This window comes from Alosa sapidissima, chromosome 8 (genome assembly GCF_018492685.1).
Source record: "Alosa sapidissima isolate fAloSap1 chromosome 8, fAloSap1.pri, whole genome shotgun sequence".
NCBI lineage: Eukaryota > Metazoa > Chordata > Actinopteri > Clupeiformes > Clupeidae > Alosa > Alosa sapidissima.
In genome coordinates this window covers 12458332-12472958 of record NC_055964.1, presented here as the reverse complement: position 1 = coordinate 12472958, position 14627 = coordinate 12458332, and the positions used below count along the sequence as shown (strand labels likewise).

Here is a 14627-nt window from a genome sequence, read left to right as displayed (position 1 = left end):
TCAAAAAAGGCAGACCAACAAAACACCTCCATAAACTTCTTTTTGCTAAGGGAGACAACAACTTTGACTTTGTACACAGTCAGTCAAGACACTAATATATGAACATGGAGTTAAGTTTGTTGGTTTATGACTGGGCTTAATATGTAGGCCTGTAAGTGAGGTATAGTGAGAGAATAACAGAAAAGTGCAGGTGATTGTGAGATCACTGAAGCTAATTGTCTGATTCATGCATGATTCATGCACTGCTGATAAAATGTCCTTTCACAGCTAACCTATCAAGGTAGTTTCACAGTATTGTTTCACAGAATTCCCAGAATTGCTAATCGACTGATCGAATGATTCATGCACTGCTGATAAAATGTCCTTTCACAGCAAACCTAGTTTCACAGTATTGTTTCACAGAATTCCCATCCATTTGAGTGAGAATGATAACAGCCTCTGATATAAACAGTCTCTGTCTCCATGAAAAAGGTGCTTGCATTAGCTATGTTGCTGTTAAAGATGACCTTATAAACACATTCAGTGGTGGTATAAAGATAAATACACCGTGAATTAGAATGGATGATCGCTAAATGGATGTCGTTTAACCTTACAATATGAAACCGTGCAATTACATGGAGTGCTTTTACCATCACAGCCTGAGCTCTCTGTGTATGTATCTAGACACTATTTTTAAACCTTTTAAAAACTAATTTCAAAAAGCAACTATGTGTTGCAATATTAATAGACTGCATGTCAGCTGTTTGAAAAGGACCAAGTCTGACTGTTTGGTATCCTGTCTATGAAGCAGTATGTAATAGGATTCATAGAAATGGCAATTACGTCTGATTCAGGTTTATTTGCATAGAGTTCAGCAAAGAGGGTGAGGAAGGAGATCATGTCCTGGGATTTGTGGTGGATTTTCAATCTCAGTCTTCACTTTGATTATCATTGCACTTCAACGTTATTTGGTGCCAATGGCTGGCTTAAGGATAAAAGTGATAAAACAACACTGAGTAACTGCAAATTAATTTCCCACAAGTTACAAATGGCTTTGAGTGGATTTAGAATTCAATTATCTCTGTCAAATGCCTTTTAAAATATAATACAGCTAAAGTTCCTTTATCTGAAACCTAGGATTTAATGTGCTCATCTCACTCTAACTGTATTGTTTGAGAATATGAGAGAAGCCAATTGTAAGAAGTTAATTACTTTTCTCAGAGATGAGGAAAATGGTGTCTGCCTTGAATCAGACATTTTCTCTGATGCGTCTCTACCTTTTTTGACATCACTAAAAAAAATATTGCTAGTTCATTTACTCCTTTGATCTATGAGCATAAAAATTGAGTGGTTTCGTTCATAGAGGTTAATTGCTTCTATGGAAGATTTATTCATAGACTAGTAGCAGTAAAGTCAACGTGCCATCGAGGCTATCATCACTTGTCATTTAGTGCATTATTGTATTATTACAAATTGACGGGGAAAAAAGTTTTAGACATTTTGCTCATGCCAGAAGAATGGCCTGCAAGAGGAAAGCTTGGTGCTGTCAATCGCCTTCCTGATCAGTAAGACATTCTTATTCAGTTCCTCTGAGCCTGCAATAATAGCAAAGCAGTAGTGCTTTAATTCCTGTAGGGTAACCCCTGGCCCATTTGAAAAGAGTGACTTCCACAAAGGAGGTCAGACCATTAATTTTTTTTTTTTTAAACACAAACTTTTTAAAAAAATCTCTTCTGTTTGAATTGTATAATTCTGAAGCTGCCAATTATCACATTAAAACATATGTTAAACAGCTCGGGACTAGAACATGTTGTGAAAATTTCTATTAACCTCCTTTGAAGTCAATCACCTCAGGAGAGAACATGAGGAGAGAGGCTCGTGCATGAGAGAGTCCCAGGAGAGTGTGTAATTTGTGTATGTAGATATACAAGACATAACCACATAGCCTCATTGTCCTTTTCTCCTTGACTACACTGTGTATGTTGAAATTGTTGACCAGAAATGACTGAGAATGAGGCAAATGGTACTGTACATAAAAGATAACTTGGATTCTTGCTAAATAAAAAATAAAAACCTTTTCTGCACCATGTTTGGCGTCCCAGAGGCCTCTTGTGTGACCATTTTGGGCTCGGGTGAGAGAGAGAGAGCAGCTGAATCTCTAACACTGCAAAGCACTGAATCAAATCAGCACAACCAGCTGCGAAAGGAGATACACAGAAGATTGCTCTTTCACTCTCGCACACACACACACACACACACACACACTACAAAGTGTCCCTCTGCTCCTATATACAACTGTGTGTGTGTCAGTATGTGTGGGTCTGTCTCTCTCTCTCTCTCTCTCTGTGTGTGTGCGTGCCGGTGTATGTGAACGTGTAAGTATGTGCAGATTGTGAGGAATGAATTGTGTATTTGAGATTGTGCTGCAAGAAGAGGGAATGTGCTTCTAGATAAGGATAAAAAAAACAGGACCGGTCCCACAGCGGATTTACATCTGTGTGTTCTCATAACCTTATTCTCCACTGGGAGGGGAGGAGAGGAGAGAGAGAGAGAGAGATGCAGGGGAATTGAGCAGGAGGAAACAATAGAAGCACTAAAAAGACAGACAGATACTAGAGCAAACCAGAGAGAAGAAAGGTTGAACTGACCTTTGGGAATACAGTTACATAACCCGAGGAGAGAAAGAGTTGCATAATTTATGGCTGCTTTGGCAGACTATTTTACTATTATAATTACGATCAATAATTGGAAATTGAACATTGTGTCTGCTGTCCTTTTCTTTTAATTTATGCTGGCCACTGGACAGGGGTTGAAGTTTTACCAAACATCTCAGCTATACTTCCAATTCTGATGAGGAATCTGTTAATCCAGGCACATTATCTCCAACTGCCAGTGCAATTTCTCAATCTGTTGTGAAATAATGTGTGTAAAGTTTGTCTTCTTTCTTCATTCAGTTCAGTATTATAGTCCATGTCCAGACATGACATTCTCAAAGCAAAGCAACCACCTCCAGTTATCCTTCCAGACACAATCACTGTCAATGGAAAAGAAGAAATGAGGAGAGAAATATGTGCATTTTACTTACCTCAGCAACAAACCAATAACCATAATGGATCGCCATAGGGGTAAACTAATGAAAAATTCAAATAGATTAACAGAACCGAACCAAAAAGCAATTTGTTGAGTATAAATTGGAGTTGTAAAATGTTTTAGGCTCTCTGCACAACACTGAATACTTTCACTTTCTGGTCACACCAGACTGAGCTGGGCAGGTGTATCTTATTGTTGTTGTCTTTTCATTATGTTGCTATTTATGTCCAAGAAATATGAAAGAAGTATGTCTTTAACACTGACATCTTTATCTCTTTAACTAAATACTAAGTTTGGTGATATAAAAAGAGTGCCAAAAAAACTATTCCAGTACAGCAGTATTTGTTGAAAGTTTAATATGTTTTACTCATCTCTTAATATTTCATGGAGCGAGTTGCAGTGTTTCTCTACAGAGTTCCACAGAATATCTCTGTAGCACAAAATCCAGTTTAATTTCCATCCTGCACACTAATGAAAGCAACTGCTGCGTGGAATCGGACAGTGCTGCCTATGCAGTCAGGGGGCTCAGAGAGTGCATCCACAGCATCAGTGGGGTTGGGCATTAGCAGGGCATGAGTGTGGTCATCAAGGAGCCCATATGGTACTGTGGATGATGATAATGGCACAGAGTATGCCATCCACTGGTCCAACACAATTTGGTCTGGACCTGGTCATCACCAGGGAGAGACATTCTTAGGAACCCTGAACGGTAGATTATAGAATGAATGGCATGCATTCACATATGCTCTCTCTCTCACTCTCTCTCTCTTTCACAGAGGTATGGCTCAGGTCATTGCGGAGGTCATCGGAGGGTCATGTGTGGTTGATGTTAGGTGTGCTGAGTGTTCATGCCCATCCCCTGAATCACTAGCAGTAAAGTCTTATCCTGTGTTTACTGATATGTTCATTAGCCTACTCTGCTTATAAGGATTGCAGTTATAGCACATGCTTGAATCACTAGTCAAGTCAAGTCAACTTTATTTATATAGCGCATGTAAATTGTCACACTAGTTGTCAGGTGTTACAGGATCTCGATAGGAACAATAAAACTGAACTTTCATTGGCTTACATAGTTTGGTTTATCCATATCCTTGACAAATTGAGTATAGGCATGTTTGTTAGTTCTCTTTTTTCCATTCACTACATAAGCTGAAAATGTTGTTGAGGAGAGGAATAGCCTGGGTAGTGGACATCGGACAGTAAGCAGCAGGCAGTCACTGCAGGCACTGGTTACTTCTAGAGGGCATCTGAGTCGGGAGCGTCTGACTGCTTGGGGGGATAGGGAATGCTGACAGTTCACCCTCTCATACCTTAGGACTGGGACTAGACAGCAACACGGTCAGCAGAAAAAAACTACCACAACAGCACTGATCAACAAACACCATTCATCACCCTAGACAGAGGCCTCACTGCAACAATACTAAATATATTCCCTTGTTTATGCGAACACGTGAAGCTAGTATATGCACATCCCAGAGACACCGAGTATGATTGAGTTCAGGCTGGATTTTGCACGGTGGTCCGTCATCTTCGGGATGGATTTCTAAGCTTTGCGTCGGATTAAATAATTATCATTCGCTGAATTGAATTATATGCATATATATACCTCTGAGCTTGGAGCTGTGGTGTCTAGAAATGCTGCTGCGTTGCTTTGCCAGCCAATAAATAAAATGATACCAGTTCACGCTGTGAAAATGACAAAATTACTTTAGGTCTAAATGTGTTTTACCGTGGGCTTTGGACTGCAAGTTGCCTTTGGAGAACAGACTGAATTGTTATGAAGTTCTGCCAAGTACAGTCTGAACAAACTATTCAATTGAGCAGATAGATGTACATGAAAGTGCCAGTGCATTACTGAAAAAGCTCACAAGGAACGAGAGAGCCTGGAGACCAGAGGAGTCAGAGCTCTGTGATTCAGCTTATGCCATGTGCAAATTCCTCCTTTCCTCACATTAAATGTGCTTTGAACCAAAAAGCCTCAAGTCTCCTTTTTAGTCTGCACTTTTTACTTTTACTTATCTCTGAGAATTTGGCTTTATTCAGAAGTATAATGTGGTGGGAAGGACAAGTGGCTAAGAGTGTGGACGTGAGAGAGCTGAGAAATGGTGTACACTTCGAGGCCCACTAAGAGAAACGGGACATGAGCCCCAAAAAGCACCATCAGAGGGAAGAATGCTTAAGAGTGCGGAGTGTTGACAGTGATTTACTCCACAGAGATGCATCTCTGTGGCCATGTTTCCAAGGATTGACACTGCCTCCGGAAAGGCCGGAAATATATGGGCCATTTAATTCCATGTGAATCTTTGCTGTGCTCACACCAATAGTGTGCAGGATTGACTCAGAGGGAATGACAGGTTTGAGATTGGGCCTTTTCTATATCACACAGCATCTCCAGTTTCTCTCGAGCGCTGAATAATTTGTGAATGCATTACGACCGTAAATGGGACTGCTGAATGGCCCGGGTGCCTCATTTTGTAGAAAAGCTCCAGGTCAGAGGCAGACATTTTTTCCCCTCTCTTTCAGAAATGTGGCTAGTGACTAATGTAGGCCTGATGATGGGTATTCTTGTCCTGTCACCTTAGTGCTCGGCGCACACTGATACAAGCTATTCTTGGCACAGGGAACAGAACTGTGCTTTGAGCATTCATGTATGAATGTGTGGAGGCCACTGAGATCCAAAAGATGTATTTGCCGAGTACAATTTCCTGTGCTGAATTATGGAGGGAGGGACATTAAAATATAATATGTGCATTTGTCGTGGGCTCTGCCAGGCTTCGGAGAATTATTCTCACCGGTGAGAGGCCAGGGGATTGTGTGCTGTGTGCCATGGGTTTCTGCTGAGCCCTTCACAATCCACAAGGACACAAACAGAAATTATATCATGACGGCTGATTTGTGAGGATGATCGCGAGGCCGGGGGAAGTTATGGATGGCGTCTGCGCAAAAACTGGCCGAGGACGGTCAGTCATCGTGTGGCCCTAAACAAATGCCGGCTGATGCATTTTCGTCTATCTCCGCCGGGCTGCCAAGAGGGCGGGCTCACCTATGCCATTTTTCATATTTCTCTGACAGGTTTATTCTGCCAAAACAGCAATGCTTCTTTGGGAATGCCAAAGCTAACAATATTTCGACTTTATGTCTTTAGAGGTTAGATAAGAGCAGACAATGGAATGTGTTTGCCTCATTGGGGGAAATATACTGTTGTTTATTTTTCTGCTGGGCTTTCATAAACACCATAATAAATCTACCCAAACTGTATTCTAACATTTGGTGCACTTTCAGTTTAATAAGGAACTTTATGGAGATATTTTACAGTATTCTATGAATAGAACTATCTATTCTGGCTTTAAACTCTCAATTACATTTCTACCTGCCATAAACATTAAATACAGGCCTAATCATCTGCAGAGTAGCACTTGTAAAGTTGTAGGCGTATTGATTCCAGTAGGCTTCCAGTATTTGTAAGGGAGGTCTGTCCCTTCACTTTCAATGTCAACAGGCAATTCAAATAAAGTGGGACCTAATTGAATAAATTATTGTTCAACTTAATAGGTGACTACAAAATGTATCACCACAAATCCTGTGACAGGAAAGAGCTACTAATGAACACACATTTTCTCTGGGGTCACCTAGAAATTAGAACAAGATAAGCCTGATATTTATCTATAAAAATGAAAATGTTTACATCCTGTTTGCTCGCTGTCCTTTCGGCGATGAAATAGGACTGTGATGATGTTTCAAAATAGCAATGATTTATTTATTTTGACAGCAGGTGAAATGCCAGTCAGGAGAAAAAAATGTGAAAGAAAAAAAAAATGTCAATCAAATCAACATCTAAACGTCAAACACTAAATAAACTTCAATAACTAAACTCAATAAACAATACTCAACTCTGGCACTCAATGCTTTATGTCTGTCAGCAGATGTCAGTTAACTGTTGCTCACCTCAGACCATTCTGAAAATCCCTCTTCTCACCAGGGAATTGCCAGGCTCCCAGATTCAGATAGCTTCTCTGGTCTGATCCATTTCAAAAGAAGCTCTTTCAGGTAGACGTAAAGCTCTCAAGGTGTCGTGCCAGACAAGATGTCTGTAGTGTGGAACTTCTGACGGTAAGTCCTTGCTCTTAAGTTGTATTTCTTTAGGATGGCCTCCTTCACCAAGACCAAGGTGTAGACTTTGGTGTCCTCCATGTCCATCGATAACTATGCACTTTCCGCTTGAGAAGAGGCACCAGTGTGATAGCCCATAAAGACTGTGTCAGCAACACATGTGGCTCTTCAGTCTCCAATGGTTCCCAGGCTTTGTCTAAAAACTTTTAAATATGTAAAAAAACATAGAAACGTTTTGTATTTGTCAACTAAAATGTGTCATAGGCCTATGTCACAACCTGGCATGTCTTTACCAAACTCTGTGGTGGCTTGAGTGGTTCCAAGATCTAGCAATGGTTTCAAAATCCCCAAAAAGTCTCGGCGTAAAGCAAATCAGTTTAAAAGTGTTTGGACAAATTAATTTGCTTTCACCACCACTGAGACTGGATTACTGAAATGTTTGACCTTCAGTGAGAGGACAAACAAAATGTAAAACATCTTCAGAAGTAGATCATTCAGTAAGTGCAGATTGCACGCTAAATGCCATGTTATGTAGCATAGCAACAGTAAAAGTTGCCCCGTGATTCAGAACCACTGCTAAATTTAGCAGATTCTGCCTTTACCCATGCTACAGCTAAGCTTTCCACCAACTTTCATGACAAACATGGCGGTTTTGTGTAATCCTCAAGGGTAGCCTAACTCTGCACTTGAACACTGCAGAAATACTATCCTCCTGAAGGTCTCCAACCTGGCTTTGGAGTTGCTGGAATTGATACGGCATCAAGCTAGGCTGCTCCCCCAGCCTAGCTTGCCTTAGCTGTGGTGGCTACATCAGCGTCCATTGCCTTTGTGCTGGTTCCATGTGCTATGTCGATGTCCAACACTGTCCCATGTCGATGCGCTCCAGTTTCTTCAGGTGCCAAACGTCGCACGCCCACCAACCAAATGTAACTCCATTACACACCCTCAGAGTGAAATATGGAGCGATTTATTAGAATCGAGTCAACTCCAAGTCTCTAATTTTCAACATGATTATAAAAGTAAAATCATTTATATCCTCAAGCTCATATTGAATGATTAAATGCTATGTGGTTTATTTTGGTTATAATGTAATTCTCTTTGTGATGGAGACAGCTAGCTCAGACAAATAAGCAACATTAAAGGAGTTTGTTCTTGCCTTCAAAATCAAGACAGTGAGAACAGACAACATTATTTTAGATTTTCAACATCCAGTAATGGGCAGGATGACAAATGACTCACGGACCGAGCCTATGGAAAAAAAAAAAATCAGCGGTCCTAAAAAGAAACCTTATCCAATCAATTTCAGCGACGTTCAAACACCAACCATTTCATAACACGAATAATAAATGAACATTATGCCGTCTGTAATGCACTCGATTTGTCTTATTGAGTGTCGCTAATGGAACGAAACCCACCACATGAACTCAACAAAGAACTTGAGTTGCTTCGGCAGCCCTCCCATTAAAAATTGATATACAATCACAGATGTGATCTCACCAAGCTCCTCTGGTGGACTCAATGGTGCTGAAACAACAGCCAATGCAATTTAATATCAATCAATCAAGAAGCTGCAGCGCTAGGTTAAGCTGTAGAGGAAAGAGATGGACTGGAAGAGATAGAGGGAGGAAAGGAGAGAGAGAGAAGCAGACAGAAAAGAGAGAAAGAGAGGTGCGGGGGGGGGGGGGGGGCAGAAAGAAAGAGAGAATCAGTGAGTGAGAAACACTTGTAGTCCGAGACAGATAAACACAAGCTGGAGGTCTCCGTAGAGTTAGGCCCCACCACAATGACTCATCAATCCTCGTTCTGAAAGTCTGGCACATATTAATCACATTATGGGGTGCCTAATGATGTAGAAAAACACCCCAAAACAAAAGCAAAAGTGACCCTCCCAGAGTCACTAATGGAATTAGCAGCCCTGTCTGTGTGGATGTCTTCTGCGTACGTGTCCAGTGCTCCTACCCAGTCCTGTTTCTATTAGCTAGGGAAATAGACTGGGGGATAGGGGGTCACAGGAAGAGGGCAGATAGGTCGCAGGGCGGCCGGTCCGTCTGTTCGTGTCCCCAGAGCTTAGCTGCGGCGCTCACCTCTGCACCGTCAGCTAAATGAAATCGATGAATCATTGCTTACGGTCCCCAGTGTTTCAGCAACACACAACTCAGCGCACAGACAACACAGACATTAATGCTATGAATTTGTGGCGGAGAAAGGCAGAAAAAGAGCAAGACAGAGAGAGAGAGAGAGGAAGAATGAAAGAGTGAGAGAGTAGAAATGTTCTGCCTCTTTCAGTGGCACGGCTGTGTTTTCTATATCCAACAATCGTAAATGAGATTTATGTGATTTAATTAAGCATTTGTTGAATTAGTTATATTTATGACTGTGGAGGGACAAGCTTTGGGAAATGATCTGACGGAGTAGCTCAGGGGCCTATAATTTTCTTCCCAGCATGCTTTCATTGTTCCCAAGACAGCAGAACACAAGCCTCTCTGTGTCTACATGCCATGGATGGTGGGCCATTGCATCTCGATTTGAAAGCCATCGCTTTGCCTCAAACTCTTAAACATTCTAAAGATCCAGTAATTAAAAAAAAAAAAATCCCTTCCGAACACCCAACTCTGGTGTGGAAAGTCAAGTCAAGTCAGAACAAGACAAGGCGAGACCAAAAAAACACTTTTGCAAGCAGGACTGAGGCCTGATCATGACTGCAAAATGAGGCCCTCTGATGCGTTCAGTCAGGCTGACTCGAATGTGTTACGAGGCAGATTCAGGGAAGTGTGTGCATGAGAGGCACTCTGCTGCCACTGCCTGTGTGCATGCTGGCTTTCCTGCAATTAAGGCAGGAGAAAGTCAGGCAAAGAGGCTGCTCGCTCCCGTTGCTCTCATTATTCCGAGTTCCTGTTTCCGATGTCACGCAGAGTCAAAAAACAGACTTCAGAGAGCAGTCCACTCAAACAGTTGTTTCATAAAAGAAAAAAAAATATATTGGATATTAAAATGAAGTGCACAAGCTAAACAGCGTCTAAAGGCTGTTTTGTTTTGTTTGCTTTTTTCCCTTCACTCACAATTTTTGTTGTGTGAAAAAATAAATGAATGCATCACAGTCAAAATATCAATATTTGGGGCCTTTTTTTAGCCGTAACGAGCGACTAATGAGCGGAGCCCCTCTCTCATGTAGACACTGAGCATGCTCAAATGAGCTGGCCTTTTTCAGTTTTCAAACTCATGGATTTGATTGTCCCTGGGGATGCACAAGCTGTCCCTTAGTCTCCCCTTGTGTGAATTACTGTCGGAGATCCACGTTTTTCTTCTTCTGTGGTTTATTGTGTGTATAAAGCCCCCTAGGCTGAGTGGCAGTAGCAGTAGAACTGCACTGGATTTCCTTCTCTGTGGCTGGGGTCATGGTGCCCCCTGCTGTCCATCCTGATGTTTGCTGTAATTCCATAAAGCAGCAGTACAAACATGTACTTACTCTAAGCACTAAGCAGGAAGGCTTTGGGGTAGGTGGTCTGAATTATGAATGGAGACGGAGGATATACTTGAGCCATAGGATGAGTATGAGAACATCATCACTTTCCGTCTGGTATTTTGTTTGGTATTTGTTGGTAGGGCATTGTGGTTTATTTGTACTTTTCTGTTTCTCAGTGTGAGATGTACTCTCTCTCTCTCTCTCTCTCTCACTCTTTCTCTCTGTGTGTGTGTGTGTGTCTTTGGCAATATTATGATATCCACTGAAGCAAATTTGATTTTAACTAAATTGAATTGGATTAAGAGTAATACTGACAGAGAGAAAAAAGGACAGTGTCTCTTTGATTAGCTCTTCTCTCTCCCCATGCTGGGCACCACTGTGCCAGACAGACACGTGACGACGGGTGTAGTCACAATGGCTGACGTGTCCCCTGTCAGCTTGGCCATTGTCATCATGGCTCATGGCAGCGAACAACTGCGCTCTGTCCCCTGGCATGAGCCTCTTGGCTGCGCCTGCGAGCGCGAGGAGGAATAAACAGGTGGGCCGGCAAATGGCGGAAAAATCCCAGCGTCCTGGCCGGGATGCTCATACCAGATTCCAGCTGTCTTGCCTCGACACAGCAGTGTGTAAAATACTGGCTCAAGTACATAAAGCAGATCAGAGTCGGTCTCTCTCTCTGACTCTCTCTCTCTCTCTCTCTCTCTCTCTCTCCCTCTCTCAGGGCTGAGCTCAAAATACTCACACTCAGAGATGGAGAAAAATGAAATACCGAGTCCAAGCAGAAATAAGGAGTCCAAGCAGTTTCCTATTTGGAATACTAAAATATTTTTTTACAGATGCTAAAAAATCAGTACTAACCAGTTCATATCATTGCAAGTGATTATTTCGTAAACCACATTAATGGTGTTTGTTCAAATTGTTGGGTTAGATGCTGTTCAATAATTTATTTAATACTTTATTAATTCTGTATAAAGTCCGTATGAAATAGAAGATTTGTAACACTTCAAATCTGACTGAGCAAAGCATCAGCTACAGTTACCACTGGTGGTCAAGGGAGGGCAGCACTTACACATTTTTATTTACCACCCAGCACAGAGCGGCTCTCCTGTTCCCTCTCTAAAAGACAGAGCAGAATAACAGTGTGTCATTTTGTCTCCACACACACGCACACACACACATACACACGCACACACAGGCACACATACATACACCGCATCTTGTTTCTTCTCAATATGTTCTCAACACAGTTCCTGACCTCATAATATTACATCTCATTATCTAACATAGGTTACATTCCGTAACACGTCTTCTTGTCATTACCTTCATTGCCTTTGTACATTCACATCAGTATTCAAATGTGACCTCATGTTTTTCAAATCCCACTCAGGCCCTATTTATTGGTTATATCTGACAGTAGATAGTAAGCACTGGCATTTCCGAGATGGTCATATCTGTTTGGATCTGATCTCTCCACACTTAATTCTCACCCAAAACTCACTTGCATACACGACATGCCATTTAGCTGTTTCCCCTTCACAATCAACACTGGAACATCAGCAGTGGCATCAACTGGATGTGAAAAGACCCAGCTTGTTTGTCTCGTATTATTAACTGATCACCCAGATGCTCACCAACAATCACTCCAACTGGCTGGTGTTGTCAGTCAAGTCCCCTTCGATTTCCCCAATCATAGCCAACTAGATATCTGTGTGTTCTCCTCCCCCAGATCACAGCTTGGGATTGGTGGGGCCAGTCGCACTAAAGAGCTGCAGCTGCATCATCCAGGTGATATAATAAATAATTTGTATGTAAATCACATATAATAAATATGTAAATATTAGATTAGATTAGATTAGATTAGATTCAACTTTATTGTCACTGTGCAGAGTACAAGTACAGAGACAACAAAATGCAGTTTGCATCTAACCAGGGGCCGTATTCACAGATAATTTTAAGGCTAAAAGTAGCTCCTAAGTGGCGAATTTAGGAGCAACTCCTAAAAATAATGGGCGTGTCACTCCTAACTTTAGGACTCCTAATGTTTTTCCCTAAAAGTAATTCACGAAGCATTTTAGACCTAAAAGTAGCACCTAAGTCTGGGACAGCTTAAAAGTAGTCGAGAGGACTCCTAACTCACTAAGACCTATTCACAAAAAAAAAGCTTTTTGTGGCATTTCACGTTGCGATGTTTTGAAATGCGTCGCCTATGCGGCAACAGGAGCTTCCAATCGCGAGGGAACAATTTTGCATTCATAAAAGGGATGCAATAACGCCACCAACAACAACCAAAACTGCTCATTGTTAACATGTAAATTAAATGTAACGTTTCATTGTGAATCAAATTAAAATGGTCTCTTCTTTGCAAACGTAGGCATATGTGACAGATTAATTCAATAATGTTGCAAAGATACTGCATCAGTCCATAGGCCTATGTTTCATTAGGCTACTACTGTAGGCTATTTGTTTTGCCTTACTCTTTATTCATTTAGGCTAGGCCTTTTTATTTAGTTATTCATCATCTTCCGTCCTTCGAGCTACTTGTGTAGCGCACGCATTCTCAGACCTGTCACCTGTCACTCATCATCGTAAGGGAGGTCAAGGTGGTCACTTCAGTCAAGCTCGTGCATGAGTAATGACGTCATCCATAGCAACGAAGACTCACTCTTAGTTTAGGAGTCGTCATTTTTCCTTACTAAGAGTAGGTCTGAAAGGCTTTGTGAATAACTTTTTTAAGAGAAAACTCCTAGCTAAAATCTTTTAGTGCGATTTAGGAGTACTCCTAGTGGTAAGATAAAAGGCTTTGTGAATACGGCCCCAGAAGTGCAAAAAAAGCAGAAAAGTGCAATGTATAGGCAGGTGGTACATAAACAGTATAAGATATATAGATACACGCACTGAAGATGTATATTATGCAGAGAGAAAGAGAGACCTCAGTTGTTCATGACCGTGCATGTTGCTCGTGTTCATCTCCCTCGCTGAATAGGAAGGGTTGGGAGTGCGGCCACACAGCGTGCCTTGGGGTAACAGGGGGACTGAATGAAGGCTTGTTTTATGGTCATTATGCACTTCATAAAGGAGGTCTTGGACTGCGCTGACCCCAGGATGTCCTGAGTGGAGGCCGATGAAAAATCGTCGCTATGACGCAAAACGACACTGATTCAAACCAGAGGGAGCAGATTACCGGCTCTACACAGACAACTGGCCCTGGTCTAGGCTCCTGTGGCCGACCAGCACTTGAATGTCAATAAATCTCAGTTAGACACTGACCACAAGAATAATATTTCTTCCAATTAGTTAATGGATTCAGGCAACAGTATTTTATAATATTCCTTTTTTCATAATATCATCATGAGAATCAGCAGGATTGCACAATTGTATGTTCATGATCATAAAATTTCACGGTGGAACAAGTGTTACATTGAACACACAGTGCTCCAGAATAGTAAAAAGTGAAACAGTTTTGGTTGAGCTAAACCCATCTGACTATATGTGCGTCGAGGTCACTGTCACACACACTATTCTCCTCTGAATGGTCTTTTGCATTTCCCTTCACTGTCCAATGCCCAGAGCATCATGTGATCACAGCGAGTAATCAGATATGGTTTCCTCCACCCTCACTGAGACAAGGCCTGTGTGTTTCTGTGTGCGTGTGTGTCTCTGTGTGTGTTCTTGTGTGTGTGCATGAGTGTGTGTGTGCATGAGTGTGTGTGTGTGTGTGTGTGTGTGTGTGTGTGTGTGTGTTCTCGTGTGTTCTTGTGTGTGTGCATGAGTGTGTGCGTGTGTGTGTGTTCTCGTGTGTGTGTGTGTGTGTGTGTGTGTATGGTGTGTGTGTGTGTGTGTGTGTGTGTGTGTGTGTGTGTGTTTGTTCTTGTGTGTGTGTGTGTGTGGAGTATGTGTACAAAGCAGACGGTCAGGGCAGACTGGACAGCAGTGGTCCCCTCTCAAGGCTCCCTCAGCAGGCCACAGTCACAGATGGACATCTGTC

At 41.8% G+C, this 14627-nt stretch overlaps 1 long non-coding RNA gene across 1 annotated transcript; it reads left to right on the top strand.

Annotated features, from left to right (window-relative positions):
* Positions 1–7048: 7048 nt before the first annotated feature.
* Positions 7049–14344, top strand: LOC121715491. The gene is made up of 3 exons (XR_006033608.1): positions 7049–7179; positions 12369–12427; positions 13718–14344. It is a non-coding gene; the product is annotated as an uncharacterized LOC121715491 (long non-coding RNA).
* Positions 14345–14627: the final 283 nt, after the last annotated feature.